Source organism: Styela clava, chromosome 5 (assembly GCF_964204865.1).
Source record: "Styela clava chromosome 5, kaStyClav1.hap1.2, whole genome shotgun sequence".
In the NCBI taxonomy this organism is placed as follows: domain Eukaryota; kingdom Metazoa; phylum Chordata; class Ascidiacea; order Stolidobranchia; family Styelidae; genus Styela; species Styela clava.
In genome coordinates, this window is record NC_135254.1 from 4,170,285 (window position 1) to 4,193,891 (window position 23,607).

The 23,607-nt window shown below is 38.3% G+C and overlaps 21 non-coding genes across 21 annotated transcripts; all 21 read left to right on the forward strand.

Annotated features, from left to right (window-relative positions):
• The first annotated feature begins 8,122 nt into the window (after window positions 1-8,122).
• Window positions 8,123-8,285, forward strand: LOC144423438 (U1 spliceosomal RNA). Its single transcript, XR_013475932.1, has one exon. It is a non-coding gene; the product is annotated as a U1 spliceosomal RNA (small nuclear RNA).
• A 591-nt stretch (window positions 8,286-8,876) lies between these two features.
• On the forward strand, window positions 8,877-9,039 carry LOC120345229 (U1 spliceosomal RNA). The gene has a single exon (XR_005569870.2). It is a non-coding gene; the product is annotated as a U1 spliceosomal RNA (small nuclear RNA).
• A 595-nt stretch (window positions 9,040-9,634) lies between these two features.
• Window positions 9,635-9,798, forward strand: LOC144423217 (U1 spliceosomal RNA). The gene has a single exon (XR_013475711.1). It is a non-coding gene; the product is annotated as a U1 spliceosomal RNA (small nuclear RNA).
• Window positions 9,799-10,386: 588 nt separating this feature from the next.
• On the forward strand, window positions 10,387-10,549 carry LOC144423386 (U1 spliceosomal RNA). Its single transcript, XR_013475880.1, has one exon. It is a non-coding gene; the product is annotated as a U1 spliceosomal RNA (small nuclear RNA).
• Window positions 10,550-11,231: 682 nt separating this feature from the next.
• On the forward strand, window positions 11,232-11,394 carry LOC144423321 (U1 spliceosomal RNA). The gene has a single exon (XR_013475815.1). It is a non-coding gene; the product is annotated as a U1 spliceosomal RNA (small nuclear RNA).
• A 574-nt stretch (window positions 11,395-11,968) lies between these two features.
• Window positions 11,969-12,131, forward strand: LOC144423396 (U1 spliceosomal RNA). The gene has a single exon (XR_013475890.1). It is a non-coding gene; the product is annotated as a U1 spliceosomal RNA (small nuclear RNA).
• Window positions 12,132-12,722: 591 nt separating this feature from the next.
• Window positions 12,723-12,885, forward strand: LOC144423082 (U1 spliceosomal RNA). Its single transcript, XR_013475579.1, has one exon. It is a non-coding gene; the product is annotated as a U1 spliceosomal RNA (small nuclear RNA).
• Window positions 12,886-13,459: 574 nt separating this feature from the next.
• On the forward strand, window positions 13,460-13,623 carry LOC144423416 (U1 spliceosomal RNA). Its single transcript, XR_013475910.1, has one exon. It is a non-coding gene; the product is annotated as a U1 spliceosomal RNA (small nuclear RNA).
• A 592-nt stretch (window positions 13,624-14,215) lies between these two features.
• Window positions 14,216-14,378, forward strand: LOC144423205 (U1 spliceosomal RNA). Its single transcript, XR_013475699.1, has one exon. It is a non-coding gene; the product is annotated as a U1 spliceosomal RNA (small nuclear RNA).
• A 577-nt stretch (window positions 14,379-14,955) lies between these two features.
• Window positions 14,956-15,118, forward strand: LOC144423292 (U1 spliceosomal RNA). Its single transcript, XR_013475786.1, has one exon. It is a non-coding gene; the product is annotated as a U1 spliceosomal RNA (small nuclear RNA).
• Window positions 15,119-15,692: 574 nt separating this feature from the next.
• On the forward strand, window positions 15,693-15,855 carry LOC144423484 (U1 spliceosomal RNA). Its single transcript, XR_013475978.1, has one exon. It is a non-coding gene; the product is annotated as a U1 spliceosomal RNA (small nuclear RNA).
• A 591-nt stretch (window positions 15,856-16,446) lies between these two features.
• Window positions 16,447-16,609, forward strand: LOC144423633 (U1 spliceosomal RNA). Its single transcript, XR_013476098.1, has one exon. It is a non-coding gene; the product is annotated as a U1 spliceosomal RNA (small nuclear RNA).
• A 591-nt stretch (window positions 16,610-17,200) lies between these two features.
• On the forward strand, window positions 17,201-17,364 carry LOC144423130 (U1 spliceosomal RNA). Its single transcript, XR_013475624.1, has one exon. It is a non-coding gene; the product is annotated as a U1 spliceosomal RNA (small nuclear RNA).
• Window positions 17,365-17,953: 589 nt separating this feature from the next.
• On the forward strand, window positions 17,954-18,116 carry LOC144423206 (U1 spliceosomal RNA). Its single transcript, XR_013475700.1, has one exon. It is a non-coding gene; the product is annotated as a U1 spliceosomal RNA (small nuclear RNA).
• A 682-nt stretch (window positions 18,117-18,798) lies between these two features.
• LOC144423406 (U1 spliceosomal RNA) lies at window positions 18,799-18,961 on the forward strand. The gene has a single exon (XR_013475900.1). It is a non-coding gene; the product is annotated as a U1 spliceosomal RNA (small nuclear RNA).
• A 574-nt stretch (window positions 18,962-19,535) lies between these two features.
• On the forward strand, window positions 19,536-19,699 carry LOC144423471 (U1 spliceosomal RNA). Its single transcript, XR_013475965.1, has one exon. It is a non-coding gene; the product is annotated as a U1 spliceosomal RNA (small nuclear RNA).
• A 589-nt stretch (window positions 19,700-20,288) lies between these two features.
• Window positions 20,289-20,451, forward strand: LOC144423434 (U1 spliceosomal RNA). Its single transcript, XR_013475928.1, has one exon. It is a non-coding gene; the product is annotated as a U1 spliceosomal RNA (small nuclear RNA).
• Window positions 20,452-21,039: 588 nt separating this feature from the next.
• Window positions 21,040-21,202, forward strand: LOC144423741 (U1 spliceosomal RNA). The gene has a single exon (XR_013476167.1). It is a non-coding gene; the product is annotated as a U1 spliceosomal RNA (small nuclear RNA).
• A 590-nt stretch (window positions 21,203-21,792) lies between these two features.
• LOC144423494 (U1 spliceosomal RNA) lies at window positions 21,793-21,955 on the forward strand. The gene has a single exon (XR_013475988.1). It is a non-coding gene; the product is annotated as a U1 spliceosomal RNA (small nuclear RNA).
• A 682-nt stretch (window positions 21,956-22,637) lies between these two features.
• On the forward strand, window positions 22,638-22,800 carry LOC144423160 (U1 spliceosomal RNA). The gene has a single exon (XR_013475654.1). It is a non-coding gene; the product is annotated as a U1 spliceosomal RNA (small nuclear RNA).
• Window positions 22,801-23,391: 591 nt separating this feature from the next.
• Window positions 23,392-23,554, forward strand: LOC144423233 (U1 spliceosomal RNA). Its single transcript, XR_013475727.1, has one exon. It is a non-coding gene; the product is annotated as a U1 spliceosomal RNA (small nuclear RNA).
• Window positions 23,555-23,607: the final 53 nt, after the last annotated feature.

Consider the following 23,607-nt stretch of genomic DNA (forward strand, 5'->3'; position numbering starts at 1 on the left):
ATTTTCTACCTATCTATGGCAGTGATCACCCATAGATTTTACATAACAACAAGATGGCAAGCACCGTACTTTTACGCAACCCCGTGCAACTAACTCGTCCCATTATGGCGTCATATGGACGTCATTTTCGATCATTCGGCTCGGGTAGTGTAACGCAAACAAGCCTAATTTTAGTAGTTTTAAAAGGCTATTTGGGCAGATTTAAATCAGTAGTTATATTCCGAGGGCGCAGAAATCCGATAGGACGTCTCAATCAGTATCGAACCCAATACGGGGCACTTACATTAACAACCCACGCCGCTCGGTAACAAACATAATATAGACACAACGCACGGTTAGTAAAGTTTATTTCGATTTTCCGTAACACTAAAACAAATATATAGGCAATGCAAGTCAACACACACATATAGCCTACGGAAAATCGGGAAAGTAGGCAAAATCTAATACTTTTCAAGACCTGATGATGCTAGGTCTACCAACCGTCCCGGGACAGTCCCGAATCGACGCTTGGCCTCCCGGTTTCCCGGAATTTACTGATAACCAAGGCGTCCTGATGGCGCAACAAATCCTCCATGTTGATTTTTTCATTAGGATAGTAGACACCAGAGTTGGATCAATTGTAATTGATGTAATTAATTACAGTTTTTCATGTAATTGTAATGTAATGGAGGCATTTTCATTCTGTGTTATTGTAACTTGCTAAAATTTTCGCTCGATTACACTACACAATTAAACTAAACTTAGTATTTTGGAAATGGATGAACATCAAACAAACTCTCCCGAAAACTGTGTTGTACCACTTCCTGCATCATTGTCAGAGTTTTTTTTTTTAAATCTTTGAGCAGCACTGAGGCATGCTGTTATACCAAAATGTTATAATTATAAATGTAATTTGCTATTTTTTGCACGGAGTAATTGTTATGTAATTAAAAAATTTAAGGAAGTAATTGTAATTAAACTGTATTGATCCTTCTCTGGTAGACAAACACAGTTTCACACTACAATAGGCTTAAATGACTAAAACAAACTAAATTTTTCGACAGTAAAGGCGACGTCAAATGGGACTGTAGCTAAATATTGATGTCAATGTTACATTATAAATTCGCCCTTTTTAGACACTTTAGCTGCATAATTAAATTGTAAACGTCCTTACCAATGGCAGTACAACGAGAAAGAGAGATTTTATTATTTTGTCGACGACCATATGGTCATCGAAGTCAGCGCTCACCATATACGCTGATGTGATTTAGATTATCACTGAAAGATGACCAGTGGCAAAACTTGAACTATTACGATAATATTTTTACAATAAATTTGGGAACAAAATGAGGGGATCCTTAGATAAAAGCAATGTGATAAATGTGTGTTCTTAAAACAAACAAAAAAAGCGTCGGGGGTGTCCGGTGTTGCATTCGTTAAATAAAACAATCTAAAGAGGCCAGAATATTGTGATGGAAATTCATACCTACCTGATTAATCAATTTAACGGGGTTTGAACGATAATAATCAGGAAAAAATAATAAACTGGCTATATATACAAAGTGGATCAGGAAATTGATGTGAATGTGTCTGAACGTGAAAAATAATAAAGTGCAACTCAGTGGTAGGCTTACATACACATTACTGAAAAAAACTAACACACTGGATAGGGCAAGAGGAATTTTATTCATAGGTTTGTCATAATCTGAAAATGTTTAAAAATTGCATGAACTTTATATATATATGTTTGGGATTTTTACAAACTTGCACGTCAAAAATGTTAATACTTATCAAAAAGTTTTAGCAGATGGGTTTTGAAAACGTTTCTGACTCACACAAGAGGGTCAATCAATAGGAAAATTCAATAATTCACATCTTGCGAATCGTGTTTACAAAACGAAGCAATGATCATCATAGGGATAGTGAACGTTTTTATTCAAATATACGTTGTTACAGTATGATTCACGAAACCATCATAAACGAACTGATCCCACTAATAGTTCAGAGCAATTTGAAAACATTTTAATTAACCAAAAATAGAAATAATATTATCAAATAACAAAGATATGAGAAAAGAACTATTTAATTGATCAACAATAGCAGGTAAATACCTAAATATAAAAGACATGGAAAAGAAGAGCTATTCGAATGACCAACAATAGAATTTTTAACAATTAAATAACAAAGACATAAAAAAGTCTACACTAATTGAAACTCCCGCAGTATGTGTACCAGGTTAAAGCTAGGCCCAATTTTTATTCCAACTTTCCTTATCTTAGTTCCATTACGAGATCGGGACTGCCCATGTCAGCCAAGCGATGGTGACTACATATGAGTGCCTATTCATGAAATTGACTTTAACAAATAATCTTTGTTTTCATGTTCAATTTTAAGTCTTTTAATCGCTAAAAAAATATTTAATTTGTAAAAATTTGGATAATTAAAAACACATAAAAATGGCACCCCTGTGTTATAATGAAAGTTTTATGTTGTTTTATATCCCCCCCCCCCCCCCCCCAAAAAACGATTTGGGTGAAATACTTCCCCCTCAATTTTCAAAAAATTAAAATCCATTTTGCCTCAGTTTTGGTGTGTAACTGTTCATCAGAAGCCAGTAACAAAATGTGTGTTACACAGTGTAATGTGGTTCTGGACACATGCAACAGTCCCCTCACTGTGCACAAAGTATTAACCATCAAATTGCGTCCTCTACAGTCTACAATACATCATATGCATAAACAGAAGCCTCCTGAAGTCATTCTTGAGGCTTAGACAGCAGTCTCACACTCTGTATATGTATGACCCAACATTATAGGCTTCTGACACAACTGGTTTGTCCTGGTGGCACCTAGAGTAGGATGTTTTGATGAAACCTAAAACGTAAGGTGAAACGATTCATTTCAAGACATTTAAACTGACAATTACAGATCACTTTGGCATTCAAAACTTACTGTAGGCTTATGGTTCTTTTTTGAAATTTCATCTCAGTCAATATTCTAGCTAATTCAGGTTTTGATGATATGAATTTTTTGATGAATTTGGCTCATCGATATTGTCTATATCCCATTTTAATATTTCCCATTTATTCGTCCTCTTCGGTTCAAATGGATATTTTTCAAAAATGAGTCTGAAAATGTAATGAGTTGTAGGTTATAAAACGAACGTATTTTTGAAATAGCAAGCGTTCAAATTGACAGTGACTCAACTAAACACGCATTCAGTTCAGAAGATCAGAATTCAAAAGATGAAGCATTATTTCCACTGAGCTCCGAATTGTCTATTCATATTGCTGCTAATTAGGCTACTATGAATTGTTGTGACCGCAGGACTCCAAGCAATCACGACAGTGAATCTTATACATTCAATGCACTGATTTCTGACTTTGCATTACTTAAGATGATTTAAATACAGTTTTCCTAATCTGACACTGAAGCCAGCGTTTAGAAAATCGTTGTAGTTCAACTTAACTTTAGACACCGGTAACTTTTCTGGGCTAACTTTAGTGCTAACTGCCAGGGCCGGATTTCCAGCCTCTACAATTATTTTCCCATTTGTTTCTTCACTCGGCATCTGCTGATAGCTTCAATAGTTGCACTGTTTGCTATTCCCGCTGCAATTAGACGCCGAGCAATTGGACGGAGACCGCCGTCGGGTGCGGACGTGGTATTACACGGTGGAGTACTGGAGTAAAAAATATTTGGACTAAAACTTGGAAAACCGGACAAACAGGATTGAATACAGACTAGCTTTTATACATTGGAGCTGCTTTGATAAGAATTGCGTTGAGCACTTGTAACAAGTGATTGAATCTAAGGGACTTCGAGGAAACAGAAATAATCGACTTAGCTGCCGACACTGGATTGGTCAGTAAATTCATGCGAGAGAAACAATTCATAGGAACAATCGATGTTCAACACAATAAGATGGAAGCTCCGGAATGTTGGACGTTGCAAAGAATAAAAACATTTACTCCAATTTCTACGAATTCGAACCAAAGCAACGCCCAAAACTAGTTTTCGTGTTTTTATGTTTGTTGTTTACTTTTTAGTTTTGTTTGTTTACAAAAAAACAGCAGCTAATCAATTAATTGTTATTATTGGTATTCGCATTTCGGCACAGGCACCGTCACATAACTTCTAAATGTTTTTGTATTCTTCACGACTTTCACTCATCAAAATTATTTACAACATTACAAGTAAGCTTTGCCCGTGAAATTTATTTTCTCGTGACCATGTACTCTGTTCATTAATTTATTCTAGTATGATTGTCTTGGTGTGTTTCACGTGTGTGAATGTGGGTGAATGGGCACAATCGCTGGTTACAGCGTTCGTTATAAACCTTTATATAGGTTTTGCCCGTTTTCCCGATCTTTCAGTTGACCTTGTTATGTGTTCTTTTTATTTGTGTTGTAGACGAAAGATCGAAATAAAATTGTATTGTATTGTATTGTATTGAGCAGCCTATAATTTTATAGTAGAAGGTACCAGCCTAGCCGAGGATCACGCAGAACCACCGTAACCTCGCAGGCGACGTTGATCGAGAATGGCGGCCAATTTCCATTGTTGCGCAACTTAGGTATATATGTTTTTTCAACTGTGAAAAAATTATTGCAACTAAAAAATGTAAAAATCATGTAAAAAAGTGGAAAATTATCATGAACTCATTTTTAAGTGCAATTGTATTTATATGTTATCGTGTGTATAAAAAGTGATGTTTTTAATAAATAAAAAAAACCTTAGGTATATATGGGTTTTGATCTCATGATGTTCGAATCCCAGGCCGCATTGATTATGTGGGAGAAGAATGCTGGACTGGTGGTTCACGTAACGGCTGGTCAAATGGTCGGAATTTGAGGAATCTTGGAATGTTAGGTTTGAATGGGGGATTCCCCTGTGAACAACAGCGTCACCAATATATAGTTAATCTAATATTTCTATTCAGAACATTTTTCAAATCATGAACACCCATTAAATCTAGAAAATTTAGGGAAAGGATTGAATGAAGTTAGATTGAAAATATGTCGGCTTTGTTGCTTATTTTAAGCGGGTCAATTCGGAGCAGACTATGATCGCACTGAACAAAACTCAGCGCTATAAGCGGTCACTAAAGATCTGGTTCAAAATAAACACTTACAGCAAACTATCATGAATTATTCATGACATGAGTGTACCAACTTGGTCCAATTTTAACTATGCTAAACCAACATTTGTTTGACTAGATTCTTTAGGAATTATCATGTTTCCTAATGTGCGGTGGCCATAAAAGTTTCTGTCTATCATAATGAGCTTCACAACTCTGCGAAACTAGAAGACACAGCATGTCCCTACATAGATAAATATGCACTATTTTTCCAAACCAGTAATAACAACAGACTAGTTGTTCACGAAAAGTTTGGATTATGTATGCCCTAACAATCAGAAGCGATGGCTCAGTAGTTAACATGTATTACACATCTTTGATTCCATGCACACCACCTCATCTAGTGTGTAATGAATTGAGTAGACAATATCGACCCCAAAAAATATTTACGGTAGGTTGTTTCAAAAAAATTAGCTCTCTACATGTCAGTGTTTGCTTGCCCTGTTGGGAGTGAAAACATGAACAAATATTGCATCAAATTTCTATGGCATTTTATAGATTCTCTAATATAATGAAATTTGAATTGTGATATGTGTTTGTGAGCTTTTTAACCGATTTACATTATTATGAAGGACATATTTCATGCTGAGATGGATTGTTGGTTTAAGACTAGTGATGTCTGGAATAGGAGGTAATTTATTTTTTATAACCTGTTTTCGGGTGTCCACTGCGAACATGACTATGGACATCAGGTTTTGTTTAGTATTGCTGGAAATCTATTGCCTTGCTACAAATATTTTTATTACAAATTTCTTTAAACTTCATAATTTTAGATTGCATTTGTCGTCATGTTGGGTGGATATGGTGCGCATACATATTCAAATTCATCCTAAGTTATGTTTGCTTTCCGTGTTGTTTGCTGTTGTTACATTGTTTTGTATTATAAGATCAAAATTAAATCCATTGAATGATTAGCTCCATATTGTCTTGTCATTGTTTTTTTCTTCTAGGAAAGCAGAATACTGAAATACACGGAAATTTATTCTTACAGATTCAGATGATTTATTTCTAACATGCAAGAATAAACACGAAAATTAAAGCACAAATAAATGACAAACGTGTATAATGACAATCGTAAGAAATGTAATTATACACATAAGAATTCATACAAGTGAGAGATTCTTAACAATAGATAAGGAGTCGCGAAAGACTGTGACAGTCATCTAAAATTTTGAAGGCTTATATACACTTAAGTCACATTTCATTTCTGATCATTTATTATATGATAATCGTGGCCTCAAAAATTTTTCAAAATCACTTTATCAAATTTTTGTTTCCGCCAAATATGGAAACAATCTCTTTTTTGTTGATTTTCAAAGCCTCTACAGCAGGGGTTCCCAAACTTTATTGGCCGCGGGCCAAAATTGGAATCGGAAAGATGTTCGCGGGCCGGAAGAATGTAGCGCCCAAAATTTTCATTTGTCATTTTTTTGAAACATGCTCGTTTGACTCATAATAGCGCTCAATGTTGTATTCCTTCAGAACTGGAATAGTTCGTTGGCAAAGTAGACAAATCTCTAAAGTTTGATACTTTTCAATGGAGAAATACGAACAGTGCCCTTTATTCAAGAAACGTCAGTTTTCTGAGTCTAGTTTTCGTTTGGTTTCTGACATCTTTAAGCTTTCCTATATGGCTGATAACTAAATTACTGTCCTTTGTAATTCTAACACCGGTACCCATAATGGATATACTGGTATAATTGAATTGTTACGATAAACACTTGCTTGAACTCTGATAATGACATAAATTAACGGTATCTAGATCGCAAAAAGGTAGAAATGAAATCTGTTGAACACTATTTTACGTAAGCTCGTCGGGCCATTTTAAATTGTTACGCGGGCCGGATTTGGCCCGCGGGCCGCGGTTTGGGAACCCCTGCTCTACAGAGTTGTGAATAAAACACATGCTTGTGATTAAAGTTACTTCCAAAAGCGAATTGATGTTTGAATTTGGTCCCAAATTGTTGAGTTTGCATTAAATGTGAGTAAAATAGATTTTTGATTTTTTTTAGTACATTTTACTCATAAAGGTTGTTGCTCACCGTTCTTTTGTATTTTAACTTGTGACTATTGAAAATCGTTGTCCAAAGTAGTAAGCAAGTTTCTGATGGTATTTTATTTTGTTTTTAAACCTTCAGACTTGCATATATTTTTCGTGGAATCATAGTGTTCCCCCCTCATAAATCTAATTATTTTTGTATAGTCTTCCATGGTTTGCGAATATTACCCCTAATTACTCAATAAGTCTAAGTAACGTGAAAAATTTGCTTCATTGTCTGTAAACTTTAATTCTGTGTAGGATTATAAATTGTTTATTTGAAGAAATATTGTCAATGGGGGATTTTTTTACTGTGTGGGATTTCGTTGAAAACCCCAGAATTATTACCGGTAGTTCCTTGTTTTCTGCTTGATTCAAAACAGCTGTATGAGTGCTGGGAAAGTGGGTAGTTGTAAGTAGTTATAAATCTCTTTTTAGCTATTTTCTGTTTAACTTACATTTTTCCTGAACTGGTGTATTTATATTACTATATTTGTTGTTATTATAAATAGGCTGGATTATAAATCGTATGGCGAACCATGTCCAGTTATTTTGTCACCAGTCTGTCACTGTCAGTACAGCTGTACAGTTTGACAGTACGGTTAATCCAACTTTGGTATGGGAATACTGGCATTGTTTGCCATTGATTGAGCAATAGAATGAGCGCCAAGATTCGGAAAAATCATTACTCTCTGTTTAAGGTACGTATCGAAGCTGCAGCTCTTTGTTTATAGTTTAATATTTCAACCCCTGGTCCTTGCTATTTCTTGTAAAGTTGTTCAGCTTCATTCTGCATCGGATGGCAAAAAACTCAGATTTGAACGCAATGAATCGTATTCTATGTTACTGACAGACGAATCAATTAAAATTGCAACTTTTGCACATATCGTTTTTATTGTTGAAAACTTCTTCTCAACATTTAGCATAGAACATTCATTCATGATGCGCAACCAATCGTCACAAATCATACTTACCTGACGAGGCAGTCAACCGCGATCACGATTGCGGTTCTGCCTAGGCGAGGTTTAGTCATGGCACCCAGACTAAATTGACACTAGCGATTATCCCAAATGTGGATAACTCGGTCGTGTAATTTCTGCTAGTGGGGACTGCGTTCGCGCTATCCCTTTTCATATATTTGCTAACTACCAATAATCCTGTTGACTTTCGAGTTAAGTCAATGAGCGACCACGTTGCTTTCATTAGTTGTGGCTGTATTGATCCTCGTTTGGGTGTGTTATATTTTTCATGACCAATCTTACAATCCATTTATTTATATTATTCCATGACATGCCTTACCATTATCCAAGTTATCCCTTTATCCAACCGTCTCTAGATTGATTCCTTATTTGCAGTTCCACATTCAGATTGTGTTGCCATTGATTGAGCAATAGAATGAGCGCCAAGATTTGGAAGTATCATTGTTTGCTGTCCAAGGTACGTATTGGGGCTGTGGCTCTTTGTTTATAGTTTAATATTTCAAACCCTGGCTCTTTGCTATTTCTTGTAAAGTTGTTCATCTTCATTCTGCATCGGATGGCAAAGAACTCGCGATGTATCACATAAAAGATTTGAACGCAATGAATCGTATTCTACGTTACTGACAGACGAATCAATTAAAATTGCAACTTTTGCGTATATCGTTTTTATTGTTGAGAACTTCTTCTCAACATTTAGCATAGAACATTCATTCATGATGCGCAACCAATCGTCACAAATCATACTTACCTGACGAGGCAGTCAACCGCGATCACGAAGGCGGTTCTGCTTAGGCGAGGTTTAGTCATTGCACCCAGACTAAATTGACACTAGCGATTATCCCAAATGTGGATAACTCGGTCGTGTAATTTCTGCTAGTGGGGACTGCGTTCGCGCTATCCCTTTTCATATATTTGCTAACTACTAATAATCCTGTTGACTTTCGAGTTAGGTCAATGAGCGGCCACGTTGCTTTCATTAATTGTGGCCGTATTGATCCTCGTTTGGGTGTGTTATATTTTTCATGACCAATCTTACAATCCATTTATTTGTATTATTCCATGACATGCCTTACCATTATCCAAGTTATCCCTTTATCCAACCGTCTCTAGATTGATTCCTTATTTGCAGTTCCACATTCAGATTGTGTTGCCATTGATTGAACAATAGAATGAGCGCCAAGATTTGGAAGTATCATTGTTTGCTGTCCAAGGTACGTACGTATTGGGGCTGTGGCTCTTTGTTTATAGTTTAATATTTCAAACCCTGGCTCTTTGCTATTTCTTGTAAAGTTGTTCAGCTTCATTCTGCATCGGATGGCAAAGAACTTGCGATGTATCACATAAAAGATTTGAACGCAATGAATCGTATTCTACGTTACTGACAGACGAATCAATTAAAATTGCAACTTTTGCGTATATCGTTTTTATTGTTGAGAACTTCTTCTCAACATTTAGCATAGAACATTCATTCATGATGCGCAACCAATCGTCACAAATCATACTTACCTGACGAGGCAGTCAACCGCGATCACGAATATGGTTCTGCCTAGGCGAGGTTTAGTCATTGCACCCAGACTAAATTGACCCTAGCGATTATCCCAAATGTGGATAACTCGGTCGTGTAATTTCTGCTAGTGGGGGCTGCGTTCGCGCTATCCCTTTTATAGATTTGCTCTCGACCAATATCCTGTTGGCTTACGAGTTATGTCAATGAGCGGCCACGTTGCTTTCATTAGTTGTGGCCGTATTGATCCTCGTTTGGGTGTGGTATATTTCTCATGAACAATCTTACAATCCCTTCATTGATATTATTCCATGACATGCCTTGCCATTATCCAAGTTATTTCCTTTATCCAACCGTCTCTAGATTGATTCCTTATTTGCAGTTCCACATTCAGATTGTGTTGCCAATGATTGAGCAATAGAATGAGCGCCAAGATTCGGAAATATCATTATTCTCTGTTTAAGGTACGTATCGGAGCTGCGGCTCTTTGTTTATAGTTTAATATTTCAACCCCTGGTTCTTGCTATTTCTTGTAAAGTTGTTCAGCTTCATTCTGCATCGGATGGCAAAAAACTCGCGATGTATCACATAAAAGATTTGAACGCAATGAATCGTATTCTATGTTACTGAGAGACGAATCAATTAAAATTGCAACTTTTGCACAAATCGTTTTTATTGTTGAGAACTTCTTTTCAACATTTAGCATAGAACATTCATTTATGATGCGCAACCAATCATCACAAATCATACTTACCTGACGAGGCAGTCAACCGCGATCACGATGGTGGTTCTGCCTAGGCGAGGTTTAGTCATTGCACCCAGACTAAATTGACCCTAGCGATTATCCCAAATGTGGATAACTCAGTCGTGTAATTTCTGCTAGTGGGGAAAGCGTTCGCGCTATCTCTTTTATACATTTGCTCACTACCAATATCCTGTTGGCTTACGAGTTAGGTCAATGAGCGGCCACGTTGCTTATTCTGCTAGTGGGGACTGCGTTCGCGCTATCCCTTTTATACATTTGCTCACTACCGATATCCTGTTGGCTTACGAGTTAGGTCAATGAGCGGCCACGTTGCTTTCCTTAGTTGTGGTAGTAGTGTGTTATATTTCTCATGACCAATCTTACAATCCATTTATTTATATTATTCCATGACATGCCTTGCCATTATCCAAGTTATTTATCCCTTTATCCAACCGTCTCTAGATTGATTCCTTATTTGCAGTTCCACATTCAGATTGTGTTGCTATTGATTGAGCAATAGAATGAGCGCCAAGATTCGGAAATATCATTATTCTCGGTTTAAGGTACGTATCGGAGCTGCGGCTCTTTGTTTATAGTTTAATATTTCAACCCCTGGTCCTTGCTATTTCTTGTAAAGTTGTTCAGCTTCATTCTGCCATCGGATGGCAAAGAACTCGCGATGTATCACATAAAAGATTTGAACGCAATGGATCGTATTCTACGTTACTGACAGACGATTCAATTACAATTGCAACTCTTGCACATATTGTATTTATTGTTGAGAAGTTCTTCTCAACATTTAGCATAGAACATTCATTCATGATGCGCAACCAATCGTCACAAATCATACTTACCTGACGAGGCAGTCAACCGCGATCACGAAGGCGGTTCTGCCTTGGCGAGGTTTAGTCATTGTACCCAGACTAAATTGACCCTAGCGATTATCCCAAATGTGAATAACTCGGTCGTGTAATTTCTGCTAGTGGGGACTGCGTTCGCGCTATCCCTTTCATATATTTGCTCACTACCAATAATCCTGTTGACTTTCGAGTTAAGTCAATGAGCGGCCACGTTGCTTTCATTAGTTGTGGCTGTATTGATCCTCGTTTGGGTGTGTTATATTTCTCATGACCAATCTTACAATCCATTTATTTATATTATTCCATGACATGCTTTGCCATTATCCAAGTTATTTCCTTTATCCAACCGTCTCTAGATTGATTCCTTATTTGCAGTTTAACATTCAGATTGTGTTGCCATTGATTGAGCAATAGAATGAGCGCCAAGATTTGGAAGTATCATTGTTTGCTGTCCAAGGTACGTATTGGGGTCGTGGCTCTTTGTTTATAGTTTAATATTTCAAACCCTGGCTCTTTGCTATTTCTTGTAAAGTTGTTCAGCTTCATTCTGCATCGGATGGCAAAAAACTCAGATTTGAACGCAATGAATCGTATTCTATGTTACTGACAGACGAATCAATTAAAAATGCAACTTTTGCACATATCGTTTTTATTGTTGAGAACTTCTTCTCAACATTTAGCATAGAACATTCATTCATGATGCGCAACCAATCGTCACAAATCATACTTACCTGACGAGGCAGTCAACCGCGATCACGATTGCGGTTCTGCCTAGGCGAGGTTCAGTCATTGCACCCAGACTAAATTGACACTAGCGATTATCCCAAATGTGGATAACTCGGTCGTGTAATTTCTGCTAGTGGGGACTGCGTTCGCGCTATCCCTTTTCATATATTTGCTAACTACCAATAATCCTGTTGACTTTGGAGTTAAGTCAATGAGCGGCCACGTTGCTTTCATTAGTTGTGGCCGTATTGATACTCGTTTGGGTGTGTTATATTTTTCATGACCAATCTTACAATCCATTTATTTATATTATTCCATGACATGCCTTACCATTATCCAAGTTATCCCTTTATCCAACCGTCTCTAGATTGATTCCTTATTTGCAGTTCCACATTCAGATTGTGTTGCCATTGATTGAGCAATAGAATGAGCGCCAAGATTTGGAAGTATCATTGTTTGCTGTCCAAGGTACGTATTGGGGCTGTGGCTCTTTGTTTATAGTTTAATATTTCAAACCCTGGCTCTTTGCTATTTCTTGTAAAGTTGTTCAGCTCCATTCTGCATCGGATGGCAAAGAACTCGCGATGTATCACATAAGAGATTTGAACGCAATGAATCGTATTCTACGTTACTGACAGACGAATCAATTAAAATTGCAACTTTTGCGCATATCGTTTTTATTGTTGAGAACTTCTTCCCAACATTTAGCATAGAACATTCATTCATGATGCGCAACCAATCGTCACAAATCATACTTACCTGACGAGGCAGTCAACCGCGATCACGAAGGCGGTTCTGCCTAGGCGAGGTTTAGTCATTGCACCCAGACTAAATTGACACTAGCGATTATCCCAAATGTGGATAACTCGGTCGTGTAATTTCTGCTAGTGGGGACTGCGTTCGCGCTATCCCTTTTATATATTTGCTCACTACCAATAATCCTGTTGACTTTCGAGTTAAGTCAATGAGCGGCCACGTTGCTTTCATTAGTTGTGGCCGTATTGATCCTCGTTTGGGTGTGTTATATTTCTCATGACCAATCTTACAATCCATTTATTTATATTATTCCATGACATGCCTTGCCATTATCCAAGTTATTTCCTTTATCCAACCGTCTCTAGATTGATTCCTTATTTGCAGTTTAACATTCAGATTGTGTTGCCATTGATTGAGCAATAGAATGAGCGCCAAGATTTGGAAGTATCATTGTTTGCTGTCCAAGGTACGTATTGGGGTCGTGGCTCTTTGTTTATAGTTTAATATTTCAAACCCTGGCTCTTTGCTATTTCTTGTAAAGTTGTTCAGCTTCATTCTGCATCGGATGGCAAAAAACTCAGATTTGAACGCAATGAATCGTATTCTATGTTACTGACAGACGAATCAATTAAAAATGCAACTTTTGCACATATCGTTTTTATTGTTGAGAACTTCTTTTCAACATTTAGCATAGAACATTCATTCATGATGCGCAACCAATCGTCACAAATCATACTTACCTGACGAGGCAGTCAACCGCGATCACGATTGCGGTTCTGCCTAGGCGAGGTTCAGTCATTGCACCCAGACTAAATTGACACTAGCGATTATCCCAAATGTGGATAACTCGGTCGTGTAATTTCTGCTAGTGGGGGCTGCGTTCGCGCTATCCCTTTTATATATTTGCTCTCGACCAATAAATATCCTGTTGGCTTACGAGTTATGTCAATGAGCGGCCACGTTGCTTTCATTAGTTGTGGCCGTATTGATCCTCGTTTGGGTGTGGTATATTTCTCATGAACAATCTTACAATCCATTCATTGATATTATTCCATGACATGCCTTGCCATTATCCAAGTTATTTCCTTTATCCAACCGTCTCTAGATTGATTCCTTATTTGCAGTTCCACATTCAGATTGTGTTGCCATTGATTGAGCAATAGAATGAGCGCCAAGATTCGAAAATATCATTATTCTCTGTTTAAGGTACGTATCGGAGCTGCGGCTCTTTGTTTATAGTTTAATATTTCAACCCCTGGTTCTTGCTATTTCTTGTAAAGTTGTTCAGCTTCATTCTGCATCGGATGGCAAAAAACTCGCGATGTATCACATAAAAGATTTGAACGCAATGAATCGTATTCTATGTTACTGACAGACGAATCAATTAAAATTGCAACTTTTGCACAAATCGTTTTTATTGTTGAGAACTTCTTCTCAACATTTAGCATAGAACATTCATTCATGATGCGCAACCAATCGTCACAAATCATACTTACCTGACGAGGCAGTCAACCGCGATCACGATGGTGGTTCTGCCTAGGCGAGGTTTAGTCATTGCACCCAGACTAAATTGACCCTAGCGATTATCCCAAATGTGGATAACTCGGTCGTGTAATTTCTGCTAGTGGGGACTGCGTTCGCGCTATCTCTTTTATACATTTGCTCACTACCAATATCCTGTTGGCTTACGAGTTAGGTCAACGAGCGGCCACGTTGCTTTCATTAGTTGTGGTAGTAGTGTGTTATATTCTCATGACCAATCTTACAATCCATTTATTTATATTATTCCATGACATGCCTTGCCATTATCCAAGTTATTTATCCCTTTATCCAACCGTCTCTAGATTGATTCCTTATTTGCAGTTCCACATTCAGATTGTGTTGCTATTGAATGAGCAATAGAATGAGCGCCAAGATTCGGAAATATCATTATTCTCGGTTTAAGGTACGTATCGGAGCTGCGGCTCTTTGTTTATAGTTTAATATTTCAACCCCTGGTCCTTGCTATTTCTTGTAAAGTTGTTCAGCTTCATTCTGCCATCGGATGGCAAAGAACTCGCGATGTATCACATAAAAGATTTGAACGCAATGGATCGTATTCTACGTTACTGACAGACGATTCAATTAAAATTGCAACTCTTGCACATATCGTTTTTATTGTTGAGAACTTCTTCTCAACATTTAGCATAGAACATTCATTCATGATGCGCAACCAATCGTCACGAATCATACTTACCTGACGAGGCAGTCAACCGCGATCACGAAGATGGTTCTGCCTAGGCGAGGTTTAGTCATTGCACCCAGACTAAATTGACCCTAGCGATTATCCCAAATGTGAATAACTCGGTCGTGTAATTTCTGCTAGTGGGGACTGCGTTCGCGCTATCCCTTTCATATATTTGCTCACTACCAATAATCCTGTTGACTTTCGAGTTAAGTCAATGAGCGGCCACGTTGCTTTCATTAGTTGTGGCCGTATTGATCCTCGTTTGGGTGTGTTATATTTCTCATGACCAATCTTACAATCCATTTATTTATATTATTCCATGACATGCCTTGCCATTATCCAAGTTATTTCCTTTATCCAACCGTCTCTAGATTGATTCCTTATTTGCAGTTTAACATTCAGATTGTGTTGCCATTGATTGAGCAATAGAATGAGCGCCAAGATTTGGAAGTATCATTGTTTGCTGTCCAAGGTACGTATTGGGGTCGTGGCTCTTTGTTTATAGTTTAATATTTCAAACCCTGGCTCTTTGCTATTTCTTGTAAAGTTGTTCAGCTTCATTCTGCATCGGATGGCAAAAAACTCAGATTTGAACGCAATGAATCGTATTCTATGTTACTGACAAACGAATCAATTAAAAATGCAACTTTTGCACATATCGTTTTTATTGTTGAGAACTTCTTCTCAACATTTAGCATAGAACATTCATTTATGATGCGCAACCAATCGTCACAAATCATACTTACCTGACGAGGCAGTCAACCGCGATCGCGATTGCGGTTCTGCCTAGGCGAGGTTCAGTCATTGCACCCAGACTAAATTAACACTAGCGATTATCCCAAATGTGGATAACTCGGTCGTGTAATTTCTGCTAGTGGGGACTGCGTTCGCGCTATCCCTTTTCATATATTTGCTAACTACCAATAATCCTGTTGACTTTGGAGTTAAGTCAATGAGCGGCCACGTTGCTTTCATTAGTTGTGGCCGTATTGATCCTCGTTTGGGTGTGTTATATTTTTCATGACCAATCTTACAATCCATTTATTTATATTATTCCATGACATGCCTTACCATTATCCAAGTTATCCCTTTATCCAACCGTCTCTAGATTGATTCCTTATTTGCAGTTCCACATTCAGATTGTGTTGCCATTGATTGAGCAATAGAATGAGCGCCAAGATTTAGAAGTATCATTGTTTGCTGTCCAAGGTACGTATTGGGGCTGTGGCTCTTTGTTTATAGTTTAATATTTCAAACCCTGGCTCTTTGCTATTTCTTGTAAAGTTGTTCAGCTTCATTCTGCATCGGATGGCAAAGAACTCGCGATGTATCACATAAAAGTTTTGAACGCAATGAATCGTATTCTACGTTACTGACAGACGAATCAATTAAAATTGCAACTTTTGCGCATATCGTTTTTATTGTTGAGAACTTCTTCCCAACATTTAGCATAGAACATTCATTCATGATGCGCAACCAATCGTCACAAATCATACTTACCTGACGAGGCAGTCAACCGCGATCACGAAGGCGGTTCTGCCTAGGCGAGGTTTAGTCATTGCACCCAGACTAAATTGACCCTAGCGATTATCCCAAATGTGGATAACTCGGTCGTATAATTTCTGCTAGTGGGGACTGCGTTCGCGCTATCCCTTTTATATATTTGCTCACTACCAATAATCCTGTTGACTTTCGAGTTAAGTCAATGAGCGGCCACGTTGCTTTCATTAGTTGTGGCCGTATTGATCCTCGTTTGGGTGTGTTATATTTCTCATGACCAATCTTACAATCCATTTATTTATATTATTCCATGACATGCCTTGCCATTATCCAAGTTATTTCCTTTATCCAACCGTCTCTAGATTGATTCCTTATTTGCAGTTTAACATTCAGATTGTGTTGCCATTGATTGAGCAATAGAATGAGCGCCAAGATTTGGAAGTATCATTGTTTGCTGTCCAAGGTACGTATTGGGGTCGTGGCTCTTTGTTTATAGTTTAATATTTCAAACCCTGGCTCTTTGCTATTTCTTGTAAAGTTGTTCAGCTTCATTCTGCATCGGATGGCAAAGAACTCGCGATGTATCACATAAAAGATTTGAACGCAATGAATCGTATTCTACGTTACTGACAGACGAATCAATTAAAATTGTAACTTTTGCGTATATCGTTTTTATTGTTGAGAAGTTATTCTCAACATTTAGCATAGAACATTCATTCATGATGCGCAACCAATCGTCACAAATCATACTTACCTGACGAGGCAGTCAACCGCGATCACGAAGATGGTTCTGCCTAGGCGAGGTTTAGTCATTGCACCCAGACTAAATTGACCCTAGCGATTATCCCAAATGTGGATAACTCGGTCGTGTAATTTCTGCTAGTGGGGGCTGCGTTCGCGCTATCCCTTTTATATATTTGCTCTCGACCAATATCCTGTTGGCTTACGAGTTATGTCAATGAGCGGCCACGTTGCTTTCATTAGTTGTAGGCCGTATTGATCCTCGTTTGGGTGTGGTATATTTCTCATGAACAATCTTACAATCCATTCATTGATATTATTCCATGACATGCCTTGCCATTATCCAAGTTATTTCATTTATCCAACCGTCTCTAGATTGATTCCTTATTTGCAGTTCCACATTCAGATTGTGTTGCCATTGATTGAGCAATAGAATGAGCGCCAAGATTTGGAAATATCATTATTCTCTGTTTAAGGTACGTATCGGAGCTGCGGCTCTTTGTTTATAGTTTAATATTTCAACCCCTGGTTCTTGCTATTTCTTGTAAAGTTGTTCAGCTTCATTCTGCATCGGATGGCAAAAAACTCGCGATGTATCACATAAAAGATTTGAACGCAATGAATCGTATTCTATGTTACTGACAGACGAATCAATTAAAATTGCAACTTTTGCACAAATCGTTTTTATTGTTGAGAACTTCTTCTCAACATTTAGCATAGAACATTCATTCATGATGCGCAACCAATCGTCACAAATCATACTTACCTGACGAGGCAGTCAACCGCGATCACGATGGTGGTTCTGCCTAGGCGAGGTTTAGTCATTGCACCCAGACTAAATTGACCCTAGCGATTATCCCAAATGTGGATAACTCGGTCGTGTAATTTCTGCTAGTGGGGACTGCGTTCGCGCTATCTCTTTTATACATTTGCTCACTACCGATATCCTGTTGGCTTACGAGTTAGGTCAATGAGCGGCCACGTTGTTTTTTCTGCTAGTGGGGACTGCGTTCGCGCTATCCCTTTTATACATTTGCTCACTACCAATATCCTGTTGGCTTACGAGTTAGGTCAATGAGCGGCCACGTTGCTTTCATTAGTTGTGGTAGTAGTGTGTTATATTTCTCATGACCAATCTTACAATCCATTTATTTATATTATTCCATGACATGCCTTGCCATTATCCAAGTTATTTATTCTTTTATCCAACCGTCTCTAGATTGATTCCTTATTTGCAGTTCCACATTCAGATTGTGTTGCTATTGATTGAGCAATAGAATGAGCGCCAAGATTCGGAAATATCATTATTCTCGGTTTAAGGTACGTATCGGAGCTGCGGCTCTTTGTTTATAGTTTAATATTTCAACCCCTGGTCCTTGCTATTTTTTGTAAAGTTGTTCAGCTTCATTCTGCCATCGGATGGCAAAGAACTCGCGATGTATCACATAAAAGATTTGAACGCAATGGATCGTATTCTACGTTACTGACAGACGATTCAATTAAAATTGCAACTCTTGCACATATCGTTTTTATTGTTGAGAACTTCTTCTCAACATTTAGCATAGAACATTCATTCATGATGCGCAACCAATCGTCACAAATCATACTTACCTGACGAGGCAGTCAACCGCGATCACGAAGATGGTTCTGCCTAGGCGAGGTTTAGTCATTGCACCTAGTCTAAATTGACCCTAGCGATTATCCCAAATGTGAATAACTCGGTCGTGTAATTTCTGCTAGTGGGGACTGCGTTCGCGCTATCCTTTTCATATATTTGCTCACTACCAATAATCCTGTTGACTTTCGAGTTAGGTCAATGAGCGGCCACGTTGCTTTCATTAGTTGTGGCCGTATTGATCCTCGTTTGGGTGTGTTATATTTCTCATGACCAATCTTACAATCCATTTATTTATATTATTCCATGACATGCCTTGCCATTATCCAAGTTATTTCCTTTATCCAACCGTCTCTAGATTGATTCCTTATTTGCAGTTCCACATTCAGATTGTGTTGCCATTGATTGAGCAATAGAATGAGCGCCAAGATTTGGAAGTATCATTGTTTGCTGTCCAAGGTACGTATTGGGGTCGTGGCTCTTTGTTTATAGTTTAATATTTCAAACCCTGGCTCTTTGCTATTTCTTGTAAAGTTGTTCAGCTTCATTCTGCATCGGATGGCAAAAAACTCAGATTTGAACGCAATGAATCGTATTCTATGTTACTGACAGACGAATCAATTAAAATTGCAACTTTTGCACATATCGTTTTTATTGTTGAGAACTTCTTCTCAACATTTAGCATAGAACATTCATTCATGATGCGCAACCAATCGTCACAAATCATACTTACCTGACGAGGCAGTCAACCGCGATCACGATTGCGGTTCTGCCTAGGCGAGGTTTAGTCATTGCACCCAGACTAAATTGACACTAGCGATTATCCCAAATGTGTATAACTCGGTCGTGTAATTTCTGCTAGTGGGGGCTGCGTTCGCGCTATCCCTTTTATATATTTGCTCTCAACCAATATCCTGTTGGCTTACGAGTTAGGTCAATGAGCGGCCACGTTGCTTTCATTAGTTGTGGCCGTATTGATCCTCGTTTGGGTGTGGTATATTTCTCATGAACAATCTTACAATCCATTCATTGATATTATTCCATGACATGCCTTGCAATTATCCAAGTTATTTCCTTTATCCAACCGTCTCTAGATTGATTCCTTATTTGCAGTTCCACATTCAGATTGTGTTGCCATTGATTGAGCAATAGAATGAGCGCCAAGATTTGGAAATATCATTGTTTGCTGTCCAAGGTACGTATTGGGGTCGTGGCTCTTTGTTTATAGTTTAATATTTCAAACCCTGGCTCTTTGCTATTTCTTGTAAAGTTGTTCAGCTTCATTCTGCATCGGATGGCAAAGAACTCGCGATGTATCACATAAAAGATTTGAACGCAATGGATCGTATTCTACGTTACTGACAGACGATTCAATTAAAATTGCAACTCTTGCACATATCGTTTTTATTGTTGAGAACTTCTTCTCAACATTTAGCATAGAACATTCATTCATGATGCGCAACCAATCGTCACAAATCATACTTACCTGACGAGGCAGTCAACCGCGATCACGAAGATGGTTCTGCCTAGGCGAGGTTTAGTCATTGCACCTACACTAAATTGACCCTAGCGATTATCCGAAATGTGGATAACTCGGTCGTATAATTTCTGCTAGTGGGGACTGCGTTCGCGCTATCCCTTTTATATATTTGCTCACGACCAATATCCTGTTGGCTTACGTGTTAGGTCAATGAGCGGCCACGTTGCTTTCATTAGTTGTGGCCGTATTGATCCTCGTTTGGGTGTGTTATATTTTTCATGACCAATCTTACAATCCATTTATTTATATTATTCCATGACATGCCTTACCATTATCCAAGTTATCCCTTTATCCAACCGTCTCTAGATTGATTCCTTATTTGCAGTTCCACATTCAGATTGTGTTGCCATTGATTGAGCAATAGAATGAGCGCCAAGATTTGGAACTATCATTGTTTGCTGTCCAAGGTACGTATCGGAGCTGCGGCTCTTTGTTTATAGTTTAATATTTCAACCACTGGTCCTTGCTATTTCTTGTAAAGTTGTTCAGCTTCATTCTGCATCGGATGGCAAAGAACTCGCGATGTATCACATAAAAGATTTGAACGCAATGAATCGTATTCTACGTTACTGACAGACGAATCAATTAAAATTGCAACTTTTGCGTATATCGTTTTTATTGTTGAGAACTTCTTCTCAACATTTAGCATAGGACATTCATTCATGATGCGCAACCAATCGTCACAAATCATACTTACCTGACGAGGCAGTCAACCGCGATCACGAAGGCGGTTCTGCCTAGGCGAGGTTTAGTCATTGCACCCAGACTAAATTGACCCTAGCGATTATCCCAAATGTGGATAACTCGGTCGTGTAATTTCTGCTAGTGGGGACTGCGTTCGCGCTATCCCTTTCATATATTTGCTCATTACCAATAATCCTGTTGACTTTCGAGTTAGGTCAATGAGAGGCCACGTTGCTTTCATTAGTTGTGGCCGTATTGATCCTCGTTTGGGTGTGGTATATTTCTCATGAACAATCTTACAATCCATTCATTGATATTATTCCATGACATGCCTTGCCATTATCCAAGTTATTTTCTTTATCCAACCGTCTCTAGATTGATTCCTTATTTGCAGTTCCACATTCAGATTGTGTTGCCATTGATTGAGCAATAGAATGAGCGCCAAGATTCGGAAATATCATTATTCTCTGTTTAAGGTACGTATCGGAGCTGCGGCTCTTTGTTTACAGTTTAATATTTCAACTCCTGGTTCTTGCTATTTCTTGTAAAGTTGTTCAGCTTCATTCTGTATCGGATGGCAAAAAACTCGCGATGTATCACATAAAAGATTTAAACGCAATGAATCGTATTCTATGTTACTGACAGACGAATCAATTAAAATTGCAACTTTTGCACATATCGTTTTTATTGTTGAGAACTTCTTCTCAACATTTAGCATAGAACATTCATTCATGATGCGCAACCAATCGTCACAAATCATACTTACCTGACGAGGCAGTCAACCGCGTTCACGATGGTGGTTCTGCCTAGGCGAGGTTTAGACATTGCACCCAGACTAAATTGACCCTAGCGATTATCCCAAATGTGGATAACTCGGTCGCGTAATTTCTGCTAGTGGGGACTGCGTTCGCGCTATCTCTTTTATACATTTGCTCACTACCAATATCCTGTTGGCTTACGAGTTAGGTCAATGAGCGGCCACGTTGCTTTTTCTGCTAGTGGGGACTGCGTTCGCGCTATCCCTTTTATACATTTGCTCACTACCAATATCCTGTTGGCTTACGAGTTAGGTCAATGAGCGGCCACGTTGCTTTCATTAGTTGTGGTAGTAGTGTGTTATATTTCTCATGACCAATCTTACAATCCATTTATTTATATTATTCCATGACATGCCTTGCCATTATCCAAGTTATTTATACCTTTATCCAACCGTCTCTAGATTGATTCCTTATTTGCAGTTCCACATTCAGATTGTGTGGCTATTGATTGAGCAATAGAATGAGCGCCAAGATTCGGAAATATCATTATTCTCTGTTTAAGGTACGTATCGGAGCTGCGGCTCTTTGTTTATAGTTTAATATTTCAACCACTGGTCCTTGCTATTTCTTGTAAAGTTGTTCAGTTTCATTCGGCAATCGGATGGCAAAGAACTCGCGATGTATCGCATAAAAGATTTGAACGCGATGAATCGTCTTCTACGTTACTGACAGACGAATCGATTAAAATTGCAACTTTTGCACATATCGTTTTTATTGTTGAGAACTTCTTCTCAACATTTAGCATAGAACATTCATTCATGATGCGCAACCAATCGTCACAAATCATACTTACCTGAGGAGGCAGTCAACCGCGATCACGAAGGCGGTTCTGCCTAGGCGAGGTTTAGTCATTGCACCCAGACTAAATTGACCCTAGCGATTATCCCAAATGTGGATAACTCGGTCGTGTAATTTCTGCTAGTGGGGACTGCGTTCGCGCTATCCCTTTCATATATTTGCTCACTACCAATAATCCTGTTGACTTTCGAGTTAGGTCAATGAGAGGCCACGTTGCTCTCATTAGTTGTGGCCGTATTGATCCTCGTTTGGGTGTGTTATATTTCTCATGACCAATCTTACAATCCATTTATTTATATTATTCCATGACATGCCTTGCCATTATCCAAGTTATCCCTTTATCCAACCGTCTCTAGATTGATTCCTTATTTGCAGTTCCACATTCAGAATGTGTTGCCATTGATTGAGCAATAGAATGAGCGCCAAGATTTGGAAGTATCATTGTTTGCTGTCCAAGGTACGTATTGGGGTCGTGGCTCTTTGTTTATAGTTTAATATTTCAAACCCTGGCTCTTTGCTATTTCTTGTAAAGTTGTTCAGCTTCATTCTGCCATCGGATGGCAAAGAACTCGCGATGTATCACATAAAAGATTTGAACGCAATTAATCGTATTCTACGTTACTGACAGACGAATCAATTAAAATTGCAACTTTTGCACATATCGTTTTTATTGTTGAGAACTTCTTCTCAACATTTAGCATAGAACATTCATTCATGATGCGCAACCAATCGTCACAAATCATACTTACCTGACGAGGCAGTCAACCGCGATCACGAAGATGGTTCTGCCTTGGCGAGGTTTAGTCATTGCACCTAGACTAAATTGACCCTAGCGATTATCCCAAATGTGGATAACTCGGTCGTGTAATTTCTGCTAGTGGGGACTGCGTTCGCGCTATCCCTTTTATATATTTGCTCACGACCAATACCCTGTTAATACCCTGTTGGCTTACGAGT